The following is a 22,036-nucleotide window of genomic DNA, read 5'->3' as shown; positions in this document are numbered from 1 at the left end:
GGCTTGGCCCTGGCCAGGTGCAGCTACAGCATATAAGGGGGAATAGTTATTGAAATATTGGGAAGCAGTGTTGTTTGTAGGTCTGTGACAAAAGGAGATATATATAAATTAATAATAATTTAAAAACTTTCTAACTGTCAGAGTGGTTAAGCTCTGGAATAAATTGCCTAGGGAGGTTGTGGAATCTCCATCATTGGAGATTTTTAAGAGCAGGTTGGACAAACACCTGTCAGGGATGGTCTAGATAATACTTAGTCCTGCCATGAGTGCAGAGCACTTGAGGTCTCATCCAGTCCTATGATTAATTTGCTAACCTAGGACAGGTGTAATCAAGCATCTCATTCCCCACCCCCAAGTTCATCCAGCTTCTCCCAGGTCCATATTGACCAGAGCCAGCTCCCTTGTCACACCTCAAGCCATAACTACTTTCCTGCTTCCATTTCCATTCAGACCAGAAGCCAGTTTCCTCTCTAACACACTTAACAGTGGTTGCCACAACTTAAAAACCACCATATCCATTTTTGCTTCTCAAAATAAAAGCAATGTACATTGGTCATGGGGTGAGAAAACTGCAAACAAAAATAAATGTTACAAAGACCATAAGCACAGATAAACTAATCACTATGAAAAGCCTGGCTAGCTAGGCTCAGAAATCAGATACATAGGGGACTAGCCACCTTAACAATCTGAATACCAAAATCTCTTCCTTAGCAAACCCAATTCACAAAGACACTAAAGTTACTGGTATGTCTTCCTCTAACCTGAAGCATCTAGCTTTGACTACTGTTGGAAATAGAATACCCAACTAGATGAACCATTAGTCTGCTCTAGAGTGGCAATTTCCATGTTGCATATAGAAGATCCACAAATGCATGGTGCTCTGGGGCTGTGAAGGAACTTAGATACTATGATATTGAGCACCATACAAGAGCTAGACAGACAGAAAAAAGAAATGAGGGAAACAACATCTTCTCTTTTTGACACCATTGTCTGTTTTCAGTCCTCTTCTGTCAGGGGCGACCTGGCACTGTGATTTTTATCTGTGTGTATGTAAAACATTTGTGAAAAGCCAAGAGAATTCCATTATGTTTAAGCTTCTTAAAACTGTGGATCATTTAAGGTTATTACATTTCTGCTTTGGGTTATTTTTGTTTAATTCAAACTCTGCAGTGGCTGAGAGCCGATTTCTCTTTAAACAATCACTTCAGTGCCTTATTGCCATAGTAATCTTATGTATCTACAAAATATGCAGCGTGTGAGAGTAATATAGGCCTCCACACAAATAAATAAATAACACACACACACACATATAGCCCCCCTCAACATCTTTCTGGGGGCAGTCTGTTTTCTATGAATTAAGGAAATGTCTTTTTTTCTGTGTAAGGTGAATGTTATTGAAAGGTGTTGTCGAGCACCAACAAATTAACTCTTTCTGTATTCTTGGACTTAAACCAAGGAACACATTTGCAGTGGCACAGCTCCCCATTTTGGGGGCACGGTTTGAACCCACAAAAAGTTCACCTGACAAAGTGGGGCTCAGGTAAAACCTTATCCCTACACAAGATCCCCTTTGATGTGCTCCACCTAAGGACAGGAAGTAACATATTTATCCCTAGTCCTTGTAAACTGTTCCACATGGATAGCACCATTGATTAAATTACCCACCTGAGCAAGGTGAGCTGGATTTGGCCTGTAATTTTGCCCCGGCCCATAGGAGAATACAGATTGGTAACTACTGGACTAGTTGTGCTAAAGCCTGAATTCCTGTCAGGAAGGGTGTGTGAGGATACCAGTCTGATAGAATCCAGTCTGACCAGCTGTAGGAAACACTGCAAAATCTTCCTCTTCAAAAAGGCCATTCCGCCATTAGAATGACAGTCACAACATTGCCATCCCCTTCCACCTAAAAACCCAAACCACTAAACCAAACTAATAATAATCATCCTAATTAATAATACAAAGTTGAAATGAATTAACCTTAGAAATAAATTAATATTTTTTAAAACCGCATCCCTACCCCACATAGAGTTTTTACTTTAAAAAAGGGAGGAGCGCCAGAAATTCCATGAAGTGCACTGGATACTTCACTGTCACTATTGTTTTAAGTGGAAAGTGCTCAGATCCTACAGGAATGGGCAGCGGAATACAACCCTAAGATAGGTCAGTCTTTTTGCCCAACAGAACTACTGAGAGAGCCTGCTAAATGTGCACAACTATGGCACTGTATACAAATGTCATCCAATAACAAGGTTGCTATTTGAGATCTGGAAACCTGCCCCAGGACTGAGAAAGATGGACCAGAGGGTGCCAACTAGTTGTCAAATGGTAACAGTCTTCTATTGCTGCCTATGTATGCAACCTAGCAAGGAGTCTTAACATGACTTTGAATGGAGTTTGGTGCCTAGCCTGCTTAGGCACTTTTGTAAATTCTACTAGGCATCTATTTACATCTGGGTGCCTATATGCCTTTGTAAATCTGGCCCAAGATGACTAGCACATCTCCCAAGAGAAAAGATAACCACACACATATCACCACCTACACATAAGCACACTCTCAAAAATGAAAGCAAAGTACCATTTAGCTTAGAAGGAATGGCTCATATTCTCATTCTTATGCAATCTTTACTCAGGCAAAACCTTACTGTTGTCTGTGACAGTTTTGCCTAAGGACTGAGTAAAAATTGAGTGTGGACTTCAAAATTTGGCCCAGGGATATTGATGATCTTGCAATTATGTAGCTCCCTTCATCCCAATGGGTCCCAAAACTTATGTTAGGTAGGAGAGCCAGAATTTACTGGGGGGTTGTCTGTAAAGCTTATTTGAAGTGAGCTCAGATTTAGCTTGTGCACAAGAGTCTCTTCCCTGATTGACACATATTTTATTTAGAAATTTGATTTTCTCTAGGTTTGATTTCGCATGGGTGCATGGGCATGTGTTTCTTGTTTCTCCATCATTATAAGGAGGGTCAAGGGAGCCATGAAAAAAGGATTTGGGGTTCAGTAGATGTGTGTGTGTGTGTGTGTATGTGTGGTTATTTAGAATCTAATCCAAAGCTCACTGAAGTCATTTGAAAGATTCTCATTGACTTCAAGCCGTGAGTCCCTTGGAAGGTGTGCTCATCATCTTGCTGAGTTTGGATAACTTCCTGGATCGGTGAGACTCCTAAATAATCCTGTGCAAAAACACAGCAGTTTGGGTTAATGATGGAGTTTGCAGCAAAGTCATAAAACTGTCTTTCTTCTAATACAATTCCTTGGTCAATAGTAGAAGACAGTGACTCTTTCTGTGGTGGTTTCCCATCATCACATGACGGTTTTGGGGTTTGTTCCCATGAATTCATAGTGGCTGAATTCCACTTTGAACTTAAGGTAAATCATCAAACCTCCAGGGAAAACTATACCCGAATCATCATCATCAGTTCTGCTGCTTTTAGATTTCGTTACACAAGGTTTGCACAGCTCTGTCAGGATCATGATAATTCAGCTTCTCGTTACCAGAGCATGTCTTTATTCCTGTAATTCTACATCTGTTTCTTCTGGCCTCTCTTCTATCTGAGGAAGGTAAATGACTGCTGGCTGTGAAACCATATAAATACCTCTGTGTGTGTGTGTGTGTGTGTGTGCATATCTTCAAATTAAAGAGGAAGTGAGAAAGTTTAATTGTGCCCCCCGTTCTGTGTTCCTCCTCACAGATTGATGAAACTGTGGTAGGGGTAAATTGCAAGTACATTTTAATTCTGCCTCATATAAGCTTATCACAAGCTTGGTAGCTCATTATGTCCTCTGTTTTTTCTCCAGAGATGCTATAGAAATACAACAGTGTAACTAACACTTTTCCTCATTTAGAACCACAGGTGGTGGGAGTATGTGTGAGCTGATTGTCTTTACTAGGTAATTATAGGTTTGTGCCTATTCCCATTGTCTCTGCAGGGTACTTGAACAGTACATGTGGTTGAGTCTTTTCAGGGCGGTTATAAGGTGGATTAACATGGAATATTGTCTTGCTAGAAAATGGTACACATTGATACACCTATGATCTCATTGTGTCGATGGGATGGTTGTGGCTGGGGCATGGTTAACCTCATCTATCTATAGAACGGTTGCTGTACTTCTGTGATCTGAAGTAGAATGATTGTAGGTATAGCCTAGAGGTAGACGGAGTGTAGGTGGATCTCATATATCTATAGGTTGGCTGTAGACTCATCAATGACCCCTTTTTTCTGTGCAGAATAGGTATGTGGGTTTTATCATACATCTAAAGTGTAGTTGTAGATACATATAAGTTCATGAGTGTATGGGGAATGGTATATCTATATATCAGTGTACTCCTGGCATTTTCCATCTAATTTAATTAACTTTCTTGTGTACTGAATTTGTTTTTCCAATATAAAAATGTCTGAGGATTCTGTATGGTGATGAATTATCGGTGTGAAGGTGACTGGATTGACATTTCCTCTGGTTTAATGCACATTCCAAGTCCATTTAAAGATGTAAATATTATTATGCTTTGATTTCAACTTCTGATTCTTCCAGACGTTTGTGGCTGATAAGCCAGTCTCCCTTCAGGTTCTGCCTACTTTCATCAGTGTGTATTATGTTTATCAGACAGAAATCAATGTACAGCAGGAATGGATCGTGCATAGAACATCCAGCAGAAGCATCAGTATGTTAACTTTATGTTAATACAGCACATTAATGTTAACCTTTGAAAAGCACACTAGCTGAAGTTGACTCTGCTGCTGACAGAGCAGATCTTTTCTGCATTTCTCTTTCCCTTTTCTAAGTAGGTCAGGATAATTGCATGAAGACCTGGGATCCTATCTTTCTCCCATTAAAGTCAATGACATATCTCACATTGACTTCAGCAGGAGCAGGGACGAAGGCCCCAATTCAGCACCTAAGTATATGGCTAAAGTTAAGCATGTGCTTAAGTCCCATTGAAGCCAATGAAACTTAACCACACTTGAAGTTACTCTTAAGTTTAGCTGCTTTGCTGAACAGGGATGGGATTACATTTGAAGTGACCCAAATTCCGGCTTCCTAAGAGTCCTATTCACCTGCTGCCTGTTTGCTACCTGAAGTCATAATTTTCCCCGTGTGACATCACAATCATTTCCATGGCAACCAGACATGATGTTGTAGCTGAAGATAACAGCTTCATGCGAGGAATGGAGAAGCCACAGGACTAGATGGGATCATGAGAAATAAGAGCAGTGTTTAATTTGTGCCAAGGCTTGCCAGGGCTGAGCCCCGGCACCTCTAGGCTTAGGCAGTTCATAGCCCCGGCACTGCTGGACTTGCCACGTCAGATATGAAAGTAGAACAATTGCTTGAGCCCTGGCACCTCTTTTGTTACAAATGAAGCACTGAATAAGAGTCCTGTTATCGCTTCTCCAGTTGTTCCTGCTTATTCAAAATGGCCAAATGCCATGGAGAGCAGAGCTATCAGTGTAGACACCTGAGCTGTGGTGTTGCAATTTGTTGGGCCCTGAGCAATAAAGCTACCATTAGGGCTCCCAAAATCACAGGTCCTCCCCCCGCTGGAGCTGCTGCTGGAGGTAAGAAATGAACATATATGATGGATGCTACTTTGGGGCCCTCAGAATAGTGAGGACTCTGACTCCAGTCCTCCTTCTCAAGCTATGAGCTGCTGAGGCTGAATGAGATCTGCAAAAGCATGGGTTTCAACTTATGCATTTGTGCTTAAGCTTGGCCCTGTGATTACTGACAAGGCCTGGGTGTTGTTGCTGAGCTTGGCTATGTTGTACTGGTATGTTAAATGGCAGAGATGGTCAAAAGTTAAAGTTGGGGGTCTGAAAACACCTGTACTATGGTTGTATTGGAAATCTGAATCTGGATCCACATTTTGCCAACAGCTTTTATCTGTGTACGGGGATGGCGCACAAACACAGATCCAGACACCCCAAAGTGTCCAGAATCCAGGTGCATATCCAAATATTGCTACTTAGGCCCCTCTATTAAATATGGAAACCTGATCAGTGGCTAATAGATTGAGTTAACCAGTAGGGAAGAAACAGCTGTACTAAATGTTGCCCACACAGATTACTAGGACTGTCAAGTGATTTTTAAAAAAAATAATTGTGATTAATTGCACTGTTAAACAATAATAGAATACCATTTGTTTAAATATTTTTGGATGTTTTCTACATTTTCAAATACCGGAATATTGATTTCAGTTACAATACAGAATACAAAGAGTACAGTGCTCACTTTGTTTTTGCTTACAAAAAAGTAAAAAAGTACAAAAAGAACAAAAGTAAAAAAACAAAAGAATAGTATTTTTCAATTCACCTAATACAAGTACTGTAGTGCAATCTCTTTATCATGAAAGTTGAACTTACAAATGTAGAATTATGTAAACAAACAAACAGAAAAACCTGCATTCAAAAATAAAACAATGTAAAGTTTTAGAGCCTGCAAGTCCACTCAGTCTTACTTCTTGTTCAGCCAATCACTCAGACAAAGAAGTTTGTTTACATTTACAGGAGAAATGCTGCCCGCTTCTTGTTTTCAATGTCACCTGAAAGTGAGAACAGGCGTTCTCATGAGTCTGTTGTAGCTAGTATCACAAAATATTTACGTGCCAGGTGTGCTAAAGATTCATATGTCCCTTCATGCTTCAGCCACCATTCCAGAGGACATGCGTCCATGCTATGACTGGTTCTGCTGGATAACAATCCAAAGCAGTGCGGACCAACGCATGTTCATTTTCCTTATCTGAGTCAGATGCCACCAGCAGAAGGTTGATTTTCTTTTTTTGGTGATTCGTGTTCTGTAGTTTCCGCATCAGTGTTGCTCTTTTAAGACTTCTGAAAGCATGCTCCACACCTCGTCCCTCTCAGATTTTGAAAGGCACTTCAGATTCTAACCCTTGGGTCGAGTGCTGTAGCTATCTTTAGAAATCTCGCATTGGTACCTTCTTTGCGTTTTTTGTCAAATCTGCTGTGAAAATGTTCTTAAAATGAATATGTGCTGGGTCATCATCCGAGATTGCTATAACATGAAATATATGGCAGAATGAAGGTAAAACAGAGCAGGGGACATACAATTCTCGCGAAGGAGTTCAGTCACAAATTTAATTAATGTATTATTTTTTGTAATGAGCGTCATCAGCATGGAAGCATGTCCTCTGGAATGGTGGCTGAAGCATGAAGGGGCATACAAATGCTTAGCATATCTGTCATGCAAATACCTTGCAATGCTGGATATAAAAGTGCCATGCAAATGCCTGTTCTCACTTTCTGGTGACATTGTAAATAAAAAGTTGGCAGCATTATCTCCTGTAAATGTAAACAAACTTGTTTGTCTTAGCGATTGGCTGAACAAGAAGTAGAACTGAGTGGAGTTGGAGGTTCTGAAGTTTTACATTGTTTTGTTTTTGAGTGCAGTTATGTAACAAAAAAAAATCTACGTTTGTAAGTTGCACTTTCGCAACAAAGAGATTACGCTACAGTACTTGTATGAGGGGAATTGAAAAATACTTTTCTTTTATCATTTTTACAGTGCAAATATTTGTGATAAAGAATATGCACTTTGACTTCAATTACAGCACAGAATACAATATATATGAAAATGTAGAAAAACAGCCCAATATTTAATAAATTTCAATTGGTATTTTGTTGTTTAACAGTGTGGTTAATCACGATTAATATTTTTAATCATAATTCGTTTTTTTTAATTAATCGCTTGAGAAATTACCACTTTGGGTTATTTGTAATGTTTAATCTTGCTCTCTCTCCATCTCCCCTTATACCCAACTCCCTCAGGAGTGGCTTCTGGGCTGATCTCCAGGCTGTCTTGGGACCAGCATTGACTAACATGAGGCTCTGGTTTGGGCAAAATCTTACTCTGCTCTCAGCCAACTGCCTAAAATTCAGTCATAATTGTGAGCTCAGCTTTGTCTTTCCCATCTGAAGAAACCTTGGTAGAAAGAATATCTGAGACTCAAAAGCTTTTATATGACTAAGACCTGTTCCTAAGAGGCTCTGAGCAGCCCCAACTTCTGTTCAAGTCAAAGGGACTTGCAGGAGACTCCCAGACTAATGATGGGCTCATGAACAATATTTAGATGCAAAGGACATTTAGTATCTCTACAGCACATGGAATAACATGAAAATGCATTTAACTATTCAGAATATGTATAAGAAAGAAATGTTTTACCTCTTACCTTTGCAAAGCAGTCCCTGGGAGCCTATCTGCAGGAGACCCATAAAACGTAATGAACATCAAACAATGAAAATCCAGGCGAGGTTTTGACAAGGTAAGGCTATGTGCCTGCAAATGAACAAGCAGAGGCAGGATTTGGAATCTTCATAGAGATGGTTAAAAAGGCCTGAGAGGCTGCCTGGCTCGGGGGGGACTGGCACTGACCTAAGGCCGTTCATCTCCACATCACCAGACCAAAAGGGTCCTAGACTGAGAGTGACTGAAAATCACCACCTTCTGATGGCTGTTAATGGGCTAGGCGAAATGAGCAGGGGATCTCAGTTCAGTCCCTCCAAATAATTTGCATCCTTGTCTATACTGGTTAATTACAGTATAATCAAGAGAAGCCAAGGGCTGAATGGGACATGGGGACAGAACTCCTCCTTTCATTGCTAGATATCATCACAGCAGGACAGGGCCGAGCCAGGTTAGTAAGCGAAGGTATGCGTGGGAAGCTTGGAGCTGCTGACCATGCTGTACTTGTTGTATGGTTAAATAGAGAACTTCACTTTACAATGCTGATTAGATTCTGCCCCTGTATGAAGTCAGCAGGGTGTAGCTGGCAAAATTTGGCCATATTCTGCCATTTGCATTTGGATGATAAATCATGCAAAAAAGACACAAAGAACCACTATCTTCTTTCTTTTCTTCATAGTAATGTAGGAATTGCCATACCTAATCAAACACATGGTCTATCTAGTCCTCTGTCCTATCTCCAGCAGTGGCTAGTATGTGATAGACTGGTCTTATAACTATTTTCTTCTCTTCTGTATGGGCTTATGTGCCTTTTTTCCCTATACATATATACTCCTTTTTAAATATAACCATAAAAACACACACACGGGAAGGTGCCCTTGAGAAATATTAAAGGTCTGCAATATAATTAGTTTGAATATGGAACTTTATGTACATTTGGAAAGAGTTCACAAGATGTAAGCAAAATGTTGTAATATTAAAGTAAGAATTACTGGCCTACTTTTTTTTTTTTTAAAGAAAAATGCAACTTCATTTGCAAGTGCAAAAATGCACATATTTTTGTGTGAATAACTTGCACATGCAATTACAAAAAACATGCATGCAAATTAGACCTGAAAATAATAACTTCCGTATAAGAGAGAGGTATTTTCATCTACAGATCTCAAATGCACAGTTCAAGATAGCACATACTTAACTTTAAGCATATCGTTAAATCCATGTGAACCAGGTGCTTAAGTGCTTTCTTGAACCAGGGCCTAAAAAGAAAACATGGCAACATTTTTATTGGTCTTAAATTTTGTTTAAAAAATTGTTTAAAAAAGATTTTCTCAAAATCTAAATACGGGTCCAAATTTGAGCTGACAGTACTCCTCTAATGTCAGTAAGAGTTTTGCATGAAAATGAGTTGCAGAACTGGACTCTGTGTGTGTCTGTCTGTGTGTTGTTCCTCATTAGTTCTTGGACCTGTATCTGGATGCATAGGGATAATCTTAGGACAATTCTTTAGCCTGCTTTTATGCATTTAACAATTAAATGGCATATGAATATGCTTTCCGAAGACATATGTGTTTTTGTGTCTGTGCATGTGTTATTATATTTAAAATATCTGGGAGAAAAATGGAGGGGTTTTCCACAAACATTTTCAATTGAAAAAACAATTTGGGGGTTTTTTTGGTTTTCCAACAAAAAGTCCATTTTTTTTTTTTTTTTTTTTGTGGTAAGCAGACACTTTCCATGAAAATGTTCATTTAGTTGAAATCCCAATTTTTCATTGAAAACCACATGGAGGGGCGGCCATGCCAAATTTGAGTGAGTGGCATTGTGGCTTGGAGCATAGGGTAGCAATGCAGGGGAGCATTTAGGTGGAACAGGAGGAGAGGGCAGTTGTCCCACCCCCGCTGTGCTTCATCCTAGCTCAAGCCAGGCTAACCTATCTTCTGCCATAACATACGTGTCCCTACTTCCAGCTCCCAAGCCATGTGTAAACTGGGTTCACCTCCAAGAGTTACAACTTTAAGAAGAAGAAGTAATCACACCATTACCCTTTTTAGTGTTTTTTTTTTCTTCAGCCTTCTCTGTTCGTTTATCATACATGTGGTCTAATTAAAGCTTCCTGCAGGACATTTCATCCAGAATAAATAATGACATTGCTTAGAAGGGCTCTAGATTACTTTTTCTTCTCTTCCAGCAGTGCTGAAAGGGAGGTTGCTGTTTAAAAACTGCCTGGGCAGAAGAGACAGTTTTATAATTGCATTTGCAGCCTTCTTTGTATCCTTTTGTATTATCTGCATGTACAGGGATAAACTGGACAGGCCTGTTGGAAAGCAGCCAGGCGGAATTGTCAGAGTGGGAGAGAGGAGATTGAAAGTGAAATAGAAAAAGGAAATTAAAAAAATATGAAGAGGTAGCTCTCAGAATAACAGCCCTAGGAAGTAGAGTTAACCACAGGATAACAATTCTGTTTCAAAGCAACTGGCCTGGGATGTAGGAGATCCAGATTCAAGTCCTTGCTCAGTCTGACTCAGAGCAGAGGTTTTCATCCCAGATCATTCTGCATGTCTACATTGCAATTAAAAACCTGCTGCTGCTCTCTACCAGCTGACTTGGGCTCCAGGGGCTAAGGGGCTGTTTAATTGCAGTGTAGATGTTCGGACCGGAGTCTGTGATCTAGGACCCTGCAATGTGGGAGGGTCCCAGAGCTCAAGCCAGAAAGTCTACACTACAATTAAACAGCCCTGCAAGCCTGAGTCAGCTGGCCCAGGCCAGCTGCGGGTGTCTAATGGCAGTATAGACATAGCTGGGATTTGAGCTTGGGTCTTCCACAGGCCAGTGCCCTAACCACCAGGCTATCAAGTGTGTGAGTCTCTGTCTCTCTTCCCAGCCCCCTTTCTCAGCATAACAGCCTATGTCATCAAAATGTCATTTTCTGGCCAACTCTACTAGGGAGCTAGCTGACCGTTAGATAGTCCAAGTCGGACAAACTTTCCTTTGCACGCCTTCTTCAGAAACACCTACAAACTCACGGTCAGTCAGCCTTTATGACCAGAATAAAAAAAGAACCCCCAAAGCTCTGGCATAGGTCTATGTCTGAGCCTGTTGTTTGTGTTGAGGGAGTGTGAGAACAACTGGAACGAGAGGAGAAAAGTAAATGGGATTCATGAAGAAACTTCAGGGAGAAACCTGTCTCCTTTGCCTGTTGTAGGTTACACATCTTACGGTAGTTTATTAAGGAGAAGGCAATTTCTGTTGTTAACGCATGTCTCAGTGTTCCCCTAATTTACAGGGTGAGCCATTCACCCTCTATTTACTGAACTTCAGCTCTTGCCTTTAGGCAGGTATCACAGGAGAAATTTCACACTGAATTCAGTCACAAGATCCCTGCTTGGGCAAAATTTCTACTGGGTCGGATCTTGAAGTCTTTGTGTTTAAGGCTGTGAGACCATTTTTTTTTTTTTTTTTTTTTTGGTTAAAAAGTGGTGGCCACAGTTTGTCAAAGTTGTGGTTTTGGTCCGGGGCAGCTGTGCTCCACTTCCCATCCTGCCCGCCCGCCCCTCCCAGGGCCCTCAATAGGGGGTTGTCATCGCAGCCTGGAGCAGGCAGGCTGGGCCTCCCTACCCCAGCAGTGGTGCGGACTCCCCTTTTCAAGTCCCCCCCTGCACACTGCAGCTCCCTGCTGGGCTGGGTTGTCAGGGGCTCATTTCGGCGCTGCCAGCCCTTGGATACTGGTGCAAGGAGCAGCCTCTCTGCAACTGGCTTCGTGTGATTCTGTTCCCTGCCTTCCCCCCAGGACCAGGAACAGTCTTTCCTCAACAAGGAGAACAGCCTAGCTTGAGTTGATGTGAGGCATGGGGGTGGAGTCAGATCATGGCCCATGCACAATTCCTATAGATTTCAATGGAGTTAGGCATGTAGCAGGCCTTAGAATACTGTAGTCAGCCTCCTTTATGTTTCCTTACTTCTCTTGTGTAAGGCACAGGCACTGCTGTTTATTACTCCGTTTTATCATCTAACCCGACTAATTCTCCTGAATTAAGGAGAATTAAGGAGGAGTTCCTAGTTTTCTTAGTAGGTAAAGGATAATTAATACGGAATGCACTGGTCGTTAGCTGCAGTAACAATTGGTAGCCAAGGGATTCCTGGCCTGTTAAGCTGTAATCATTTCTGGTTTAATAGCTGCAGAAGCACGTAGGAGAAGTCTAACACAGGGTCAATAAGGTACAGTGCTGAGTAGGGGATGGAGGAGTGATGTACATCCCCAGGGGAGAAGAGAAGGCACAATCTATCCTAGGTTGCTCAATCAATGAACTACCCCTTCAGAAGGTACAGAGTGTACTTGCCTCTGTAGCCAGCTGGGCCTAAACCTGGGTATTGGGGTATGTATTGGTCCTCTTACACCCATTCTAAGATGGGCCTAATGCATCCTGTCGTATGTAGCCAGCATGGTCTCTTGATTATTCCCAGGTTGATAGCAAACCTAGAGCGTAAGTTGAAGAGTGCAGAACTTCAGGGAGGCTTTTTGTTATCGGCAGACCCCTCTCCAAAGGCTTGGCAGAGACATGGGTGATGCATTGTCCAGTGTTGCAGCCCTGGGTACTGCCAACAGGCTCTCCTCCCCTTGTTTAAAGTGCAGTGCTCTGCGGTGCATTGAAAGCCCCAATAACACTGAGCACTTGACACATTCTCAGCTCTGTACAGACATTACCTAATCAATCCTCGAAATCCCACGCTGAGGGGAGCGAGTAAATATTCCTGGGCCCAGTTCACTCCCACTGTACAAGCCAGGCTACAGGCCCACGGTTGCATTAAGTCACACACATTAAGTCACAATGTCACAAGCTTCCCACCACCCCTGCTCCACTGGGGAGGGGGCCTTGCAATGCATCTGAAGTGCATTTCCCAGAGGGATCCTCATGTATAAATAAAGCTGGCCTCTCCCAACAAAACCTCCAGGTACAACCACCATCTGCCTCCCGCTGGAGATCACTGGGATGCAAGGGACGTATATTCCACATCCCTAACTATGCCCCTGGTGATGAATCTTGTCCATCATCTATATTTGCCAGAGATGGAGACTGACCTAGAGAGGTTCAGTGACTTCTCCAGCGTCACAGAGTGAGTCAGTAGCAGAACTGGGAACAAACCCCAGCAGCTCCTGTATGTATTTCAGTCCAGTGTTCCGCTCACTAGACCATGCTTAATATGCTCATTACATATAATTCCTTGGCATTCCATATGCCCAAGCCAGACCTTTCCAGATTCCCATTTAGTCGCCCCTTTATTTTTCATTCTCCGCTTGCATATTGGGACATTACGTATGGCACCATTCAAAGGGGCTTTGTTGGGAAATAAGCACTGTTGGGTAGGGTGACCAGATAGCAAGTGTGAAAAATTGGGACGGGGGGTGGGGGGTATATAGGAGCCCATATAAAAAAAGCCCCAAATATCAGGACTGTCCCTATAAAATTGGTACATCTGGTCACCCTACTATTGGGCCACACCTGACTCCCTGCCTGCAGTATGGCTATAAATGCTGCAGAGTGCTGCTTCTTAGATCAGCTTCTCTCTCCCTCCCTCCCTCCCTCGCTACGTGATCCTGCTCCTGTGCGCTAATGAGACAGGTGCACAAAAGAGGGTGGTTTTGCAATCGCTTCGGAGATAGTAGCCTGCACAGTACCACAAAGGAGGTTAAGTGAGGATTCACCACCAAGCTTATATAAACAGTATTGCCCTTGAAGTCCATCATTTCCCCACTGTGCTTTGTAAAGATCTCTTTCTGACTCTATATTACAAATGTTCTATTGATGGCAGCCATATTAACAGTCATACTCGTAGCGTGGAATGGCTTTGTGTAGCCTAAAGTCATTAGGTTTGCCTTCATGGATCAAGGATCATTAGCAATGAGAAACATTTAAATGATTGCTTGGTTAATTTCTCTCTAAACAGGGTCTGCAACCTTCTAGCATGACAGAGAGGATGTTTGTGGAGCTAAAGTGTACATGTTTCGTGTTACGTAAGGGGGTGGCACATGAGTACCAGTGGGTTCTGGAGGGGGGGATTCTTGCTCCTCAGGTCAGAAAAGGGTGGGAGGGTCACAGAGTTGTCACTCAGCCTCAGACACAGTGGGAAGAGGATAGAGTGGCTTCCAAGAAATCACTTGCTCCTCCACTGGCTGTTCATGCGAATATTGAGATATACTGGGCCCACTGGTGGTAGCTGTGAGGATGCATCTCTAAAGAAAATGGATCCATGAAGCCATATAATCAAATAATGATAAAGGCCTATTCAATCATCTAGTCCATCCCATGGTGGCCAGCGCAGGACTGTTCCTACAGTGTTGCCCAGAGTGTTGCCCAGTCTAGTTTTAAATGAGTCAGATCATGGGGCTCCTGTTTCTGCATTTTCTTTGATATTTTCCTAAACAGATTTTTACTGATTTTTTTCTTTTGTGTGTGTATATGTGCATTGATTACCCAAATAGATAAGTGCATGAAATGCAAAAAAGAAATCAGGGAAGCTCCCCCTCCACCTACAGAGTCTGCATAAAAGCCTCATAGGGAGAATAATGAAAAGGCGTACTTGTGGCACCTTAGAGACTAACCAATTTTTTTGAGCATAAGCTTTCATGAGCTACAGCTCACTTCATCAGATGCATACTGTGGAAAGTACAGAAGACGTTTTTATACACACAAACCATGAAAAAATGGGTGATTATCACTACAAAAGGTTTTCTCTCCCCCCACCCCACTCTCCTGCTGGTAATAGCTTACGTAAAGTGATCACTCTCCTTACAATGTGTATGATAATCAAGGTGGGCCATTTCCAGCACAAATCCAGGTTTTCTCCCCCCCCCCCCCCAACACACACACAAACCCACTCTCCTGTTGGTAATAACTTATCTAAAGTGATGACTCTCCTTACAATAAGAAAAGGAGGACTTGTGGCACCTTAGAGACTAACCAATTTATTAGAGCATGAGCTTTCGTGAGCTACAGCTCACTTCCTCAGATGCATATCGTGGAAACTGCAGCAGGCTTTATATATACACAGAGAATATGAAACAATACCTATTCCCACCCCACTGTCCTGCTGGTAATAGCTTATCTAAAGTGATTTCCAGCACAAATCCAGGTTTTCTCACCCTCCACCCCCCCCCCCCCCAACACGGCTGTTACTCTGAAACCTCTCCTTACAATGTATGTGATAATCAAGGTGGGCCATTTCCAGCACAAATCCAGGGTTTAACAAGAATTTCTGGGGGTGGGGGGGGGTAGGAAAAAAGAAGGGGAAATAGGTTACCTTGCATAATGACTTAGCCACTCCCAGTCTCTATTCAAGTCTAAGTTAATTGTATCCAATTTGCAAATGAATTCCAATTCAGCAGTCTCTCGCTGGAGTCTGGATTTGAAGTTTTTCTGTTGTAATATCGCAACTTTCATGTCTGTAATCGCGTGACCAGAGAGATTGAAGTGTTCTCCGACTGGTTTATGAATGTTATAATTCTTGACATCTGATTTGTGTCCATTTATTCTTTTACGTAGAGACTGTCCAGTTTGACCAATGTACATGGCAGAGGGGCATTGCTGGCAAATGATGGCATATATCACATTGGTGGATGTGCAGGTGAACAAGCCTCTGATAGTGTGGCTGATGTTATTAGGCCCTGTGATGGTGTCCCCTGAATAGATATGTGGGCACAGTTGGCAACGGGCTTTTTTGCAAGGATAGGTTCCTGGGTTAGTGGTTCTGTTGTGTGGTATGTGGTTGCTGGTGAGTATAATGAAATAAGCCAGGATAGTAAAGAGAGGAACAATCAGGAATCGAGCAAAATGGAAAGGAAAAACAACAATATAAACAAGAATGAAAATGGTATTTCAGCCACGGTGCTACTGAGCAGATCACAGGCTCAAAGCCAAATCTGTGGTTTGCAGATGGGAGAAAAGATCATTAAAGATCACACACACACAATCTAAGTAGTCCTGTTCCAGGTCCTTTGAAACGAAAGCAAACATAATCTGGTTGACCTCATTCTCGGCAGTTTAATACAGAACTTTTAAGAGTCATGGTGTCCACTAATGTTGGTTTGCTTGGCTGCAAGCTCCGGCAATCTTTAGTTCTCTGCAGGGGTTCTACTTCCCGGCAGTTATCTCAGCAAAGGCTGGTTTGAAACATTCATTTCAAAATACAGCCCTGCAGCAGTCTGCTCAAATACATACCAAGATCGTGGCCAGATCTATGCATTATGTTCACTGGGGTGGTGCTAAAGGGTGCTGTCCCTGATTGTCCCAGTCCAGTTGTTTCTTGGAAATACTATTCATTTCAAACATGTCCCTTTTTTTCTCTATGTGAACCAGCCCCATTTGCCAAGAATGTTTGCTAGTCATAAAGGGCTCAATCATGGTTTTGCCATAAACCCAGTGTAAGGAGCAGCACAGCTCTGCTATCCCAGGCACAGATCAGGAGTCAGATTTTGGCTGAGAGTCGTAATCAGCTTCCCTGTCTGCTGCTGCTACGGGCGAGGAAGTGCCGTGCGTCAGCCCCTCTACCTGGTGTAGCGTAAGTCCCCCAGTGTGCTGGCACAGCTGTGCTGACTGGTTCATTGTGATGCAGAGCCAAGGCCGCACCCATTCTTCACTCCTTCTTGCTCGCACCCAACCCATGTGTGCGGGAGGGAAAGAAGCATCTCCACAGAGTCTGCTGTCCACCTCTGAGTTGCTACCCACAGTATCATAGACACCGACCCCATGGGTTCTCTGGGGCTCAAGCACCCAGGGGAAAAAAAAAGGGAGTGCTCAGCACCCACCAGTCACAGCTGTTCTGCGGGGCCCCAAGGTTTCGGGTCCCATGGTTTGGGGTTTTGAGTACAGAGACCTCAGCCTGTTTAGTTCCATGGCGAACACACCAGAAAACTCATGCCAAAATTTGGAAATGTATTGATTGGGTTACACAGCAGAACAACTCAGCTCGGGGTAGACCGGTTAGATCCCAATTATTTCAATAGCTCCATCGGCCTGGACTGATTGATTGTGGAAAATATAAGCTCCACTGCCTGCTTTTCCAGGGCCATCAGCAGTTTTGGTGCTGCTGTGTTGCCCAACAATCTGAGGTTTCCCTGGCATGACCCACAAATGCCTTTACATGCAATTCTGCTTTTAAAATAAGTAAAAAAAGGACAAGTTTTCCTCAGGTGCCGACAGATGCTAATAAAATCTTTAATTAATTCAGATTCTGATGGGCTCACATTTCTCTCCCTCGCTTACAACTTCAATCAGATTTTTGTGGCTCTGCTTTCATGCCACTTCACGCTGCAGTTCTGATTTATCTAGAACTGTGCTACATGGGCATATTGGCAGGAAAGACTCAGATAAAAGAAGAAATCATGAGGGAAATCATGAATGCAGAATGTATTTAAAAAAAAAACTAAACCAAAAGGTCCCATGCTAATATGAATCCCCCAGGAATGCCTTAAATTACAGACAATTTGCTTGATTGGACTGCATGGGTCCTAAGTATCAGAGAGAGACAAATCGCTCTTAACAAATGTTAAATCAAATAAGATAGACAAGAAATCTTGATAATGTGAAATGAATTTTGTAAAATTAAGACATCTGCAGAATGTTCCATCCATAATAAAGCAATAATCTCCCTGAAATGGGGCCTGTCTCATTATCCAGTTTGATGACTGGTTTGAGTGATCTTATCTAATAAACGAGTTAACTCTAAAGCAGTAAATGGTATTTTTCTTTCCAGACACCAATGGGTGGTAGGAAATACATCTATCTATATTTGTCCATCTCTCTAGTGGCCAATCTCCCATTCATTCTCTGTCACCTGCATCCAAGTTGATCCCACTGGAAGATGGGATCCCAAGGGAAGAACCTTGCTGCTCAGTGATCACCAGGTAGAGATTACATTTTTGGGATTACATTTGCTAGGAAGAGGCTCAAGGCAGTTTCCCTCTTGGCTCTAGAGCTGCCAAGCTTCAGGCAGGGGCTGGATGAGATTTTCTCTGTGCTGGAGAGAGACTGCACAAGGATGAAGGGAAATTTTTCTTTTCTCTCCTCCTTAGCTCTCACTCCTCCTCTCCTGCCCTTTCTCCCATACTTGCACTACTTGTGCCAGAGAAGAGCACCTAACCTCCCTGCCCTTGTGCTGTTTTCACCCCCAACCCATCAACACCCTTTGATCTGCCAGATGCACTTGTCAAGTCAAGAGCCAAGCAGAGAATGAACGAATTGAGTCAAAGGTCTTTTCTCACCACACTGGCCAGGTGTTTTGGCACCATGTAGAGGGTTGGTGAGATGAGCAGACTGCATTCCTACCACATAAGCAGGATCAGGGAGGGGCAAATGAAAAGGGCAGGGTTTAGTTCCCCTCCCATACTGCTCCCCACTGGAGTTCTACCCAAGATTAATTTGTCCTGGAATCTCGTCTCCAGCCCTGTTCCTGTACATCCCTGATCAATCCATTTTTGCTAAACTAGGAGGGAAACATCTACCCATTTAAATTTTCTTTAAAAAAAGGAAGAGTGAGTGGATTCAGTGCTTATGAGAGCGAGGGTCTCCTAGCGCTGCTTCCCCCATGTGGTTCTTGCCTGTGCACCTCAGTCCTGACCTGCCCATTAAAGCGACATCTATAAAGCCACCAGTTCTGAGGGGATTATTTTTATAATAAGCTCTTGTCAGTAGTTCCTTGTGGCAAAGAGGATGTAATTGAAAGAAAGAAACCACTCACAGTGCAGGCTATTCAAACACACCAAGGATCATGTATCATAATGCACCTTAAACTGATTTGCTGTGAGTTACTGCGAGGTAATATACCCCGTGTCAGGTACTGCGGTATAGCTGCAGGTCACAGAGCATTGCCTACTGCACAAACAAGGCTGGATGGCTTGGAGCAATGTTATAATTGAACATATATTGTGGATTATTACTCTGTGTGATATGCAGTGTGGACCTGGGACTGTCTCTAGATCATATTGCATCAGAACTAAGTTGGAAACTGTTTTTAAGCCACCATTCAAATGCAAAACAGAAGTAAAATTCTATTCTAATAATGATAATAAAGCAACACATATCCAGGGCGAACAAGTGTGTTGGGCACTGCAATTCTGTCTGTGATCTCTCATAAAGTTAGACAGTTCCATCAATGGGGGAAGTAAACACCCTAGATAATTAAAGGTGAGTTCGGAACAGCAACCCTTCAATTCCCCCTAGGCTTTATTAATATAATTGATTTTGGAACATTAATAAGGGTATTTGTCAGCCTTAAGGAACTGGAAACTGAGGGTGAGTGAGAAGGCTGGGGGAGAAGCTAGTAGCTAGCTCTCAGCCACAAATTCATGGCCGGGGGAGGGGGAGAAGTGTCTGCTACAAAGAATTGATTAGTTGTGTCAAGAGATTAACTTTGGTCTTACACAGGAATTAAAAATATGTTTTTTGAAAAAGAGCAAAAACATGATGGGTGCCGGAGAAGTTACAGAGCAAGGAGCTCCAAATGCCACATGGCTCTTCTTATAATTTTTGCATAAATAGTTTCCCCTGTGCTTCCATTTCATGATTTAGCATTCCTGAACCAAGATCAAAGGCGAGACCCTGGCAGGTCTCAGTGGAAGAAAGTTACCCTGAAGGTCTCTGCCAAGGTGGCATAGAACTGATAGACTAGGCTTATAATCAACTCTCTGAATGTAGAGGAAAATTTTACTGATCCGTGAGTTTCAGGGCTGAAAGAAGGAGCTCATCAATATGGAAGGTTTTCTTTCTTTCAGATTAAGAGGCTCACACTGTTCTTTAGAAAATTTAAAATGCTGAAATCCTGATTTAGCCTAGGAGAGCACAGTTGTTTACAAACCATCAAGAGAACAAAAATTATATGCATCTTCTTAAAAAAATATCGTGTCTGGATAATGCCATGTTACCTGGCAAAAGTACAAGTATGAAATTACATTTCAGATACAAGCTAGGCCTTATAGGGATGCTTGATGACTTCCAAAGGATTTGTCTTGAACTACAGTGAGTAAATATGTGTCTGCAGCTTCGCTCAAAATTAAAATGAGTAGGATTTCTACATTAGGCCCCAATCTTGTAAATAGCTACATAAATTACTTTATGCAGAGGTCTCGTTCCATTGACCCCAATAAGACTACTCATGAGAATAAAGTTATCCATATACATGAGATTTGCAGTACCAGGGCCTTAAAGATCATCATACTGTTTCTCAAAGAACTGACATCCCCATTCTATATCCCTTTTCATACGAAGGGCCAGACTCTGTTGACCGCTGTAGCTTAACTTTTCAGAATATGAGGCTTCAGGTCTTTGTTTTTAAACTGATGGATGTTTGGGGGGAATGAGTAATTAGTTGGGAGTGAGACATGCATTTTTGTGTAGCTATACTGGGCATCTGACAGCCCCCTGGCAGACAGTACTGTACTTAAAGAGATCACCAATTCAACTTGGAAACACCTTAGCCAGTAAACATACTACTGAAATATTTCATAGGCCATGAATGTGAGCTTAGTAAAATGCTACACCCAAAGTTGCCGTCTTCTGGATTAGGATATCAAATTTCTGTACTCTGCACACTGCCCAAATCCAGCTGGGCATCGGGGGGTCCTGCTGGGTAGATCCATGAAAGATGAATGTAAAATGGCAAAAGAGCTGAGGTGAATGATAGTGGTTCAATCCCTTGTTTGAGAGAGAGAGAGACCACTCCTGTACAGTGATGCTTTTTCCAGAGTTAATGCAAGTAAATGGACCAAGGAGAGTCCTTATGGGAATGATGCTCCATTGGGGCACTGCTCCTGGACCTCTGCCATTTTACTCTTTGTGCACCCCAATGCCACCATCTTCAAACATCCTACACCAGCACAACCAGCCCTCTGAACCTATGTAGAACTTACTGAGCACTGGCCAAAGGCAGTTCCTCTGTGGCCGTATGAGTGTCTTCCACTCTCACAGGGGCTGTGTGTTCTCCTAACCCACAATTCCTTCTGTGCTGCCAAAACACTAACAAATCCATGGCTGTGAAGAAATGTCATGTTTGTCACTATGCTGCATGACTACTGGGAACTTCACTGCAATGGAAGAGACAGAACCTCAGGCTTCCAGCTGCAAAAGCACCAGCCCCTGTTGCTGTAGAGAAAGAACTACCTTAGGTAGATGTTAGCAATGTAGGACTTTAGAGGTGACAGACCATTCAAGAGTTCTTCTTCAGCTTCGTAGAGGACAATGGTGTACAGAGACACACCCACAAACCAGTTTGTGTCAATACTATGTTCACACGCAGATCATCAAATGTGTAATTTGTAAGAAAGAAAGAAAGAAAGAAAGAAAGAAAGAAAGAAAGAAAGAAAGAAAGAAAGAAAGAACACAACCAGGAAGGGATGAATGGATGGACAGATGGATGGACAATGATTATAATGCATAGGTAGTTATAATAAAGAGAGAATGATTGAGAGAAAGAGAATGAGGTATTTCTCTCTCTCTCTCTTCTCAAAAGAGAAATTCTTACACATACATAAATCATCTAGCTCCAGGATGGGAGCAAAGACAAGTTTCCATAGCAACAACATCTATGCTGTAAAGCAGAGCTGCCCTTTGTTATGTATCTCTGTGATATTTCTCTCAGACATGTCATTGGCAATTACCCACAGAAGCAGAGCTCAAATTGTACCATAGCCCAGCGGATCCACCTTACGTTATTTTCTGTAATTAATGAGATTATTGAATTTCCACGCTAATAAAGCGTGGCAAGGAGTCTGAAAACAACTTCTCTTTGAACCCATTTGGAACAACTCCTTTGTGTTATGTACCCTTCACCTTTGAGTAGACCCTTTA

This window comes from Lepidochelys kempii, chromosome 7 (genome assembly GCF_965140285.1).
Source record: "Lepidochelys kempii isolate rLepKem1 chromosome 7, rLepKem1.hap1, whole genome shotgun sequence".
In the NCBI taxonomy this organism is placed as follows: Eukaryota; Metazoa; Chordata; order Testudines; family Cheloniidae; genus Lepidochelys; species Lepidochelys kempii.
This window is presented reverse-complemented; position numbering follows the sequence as displayed.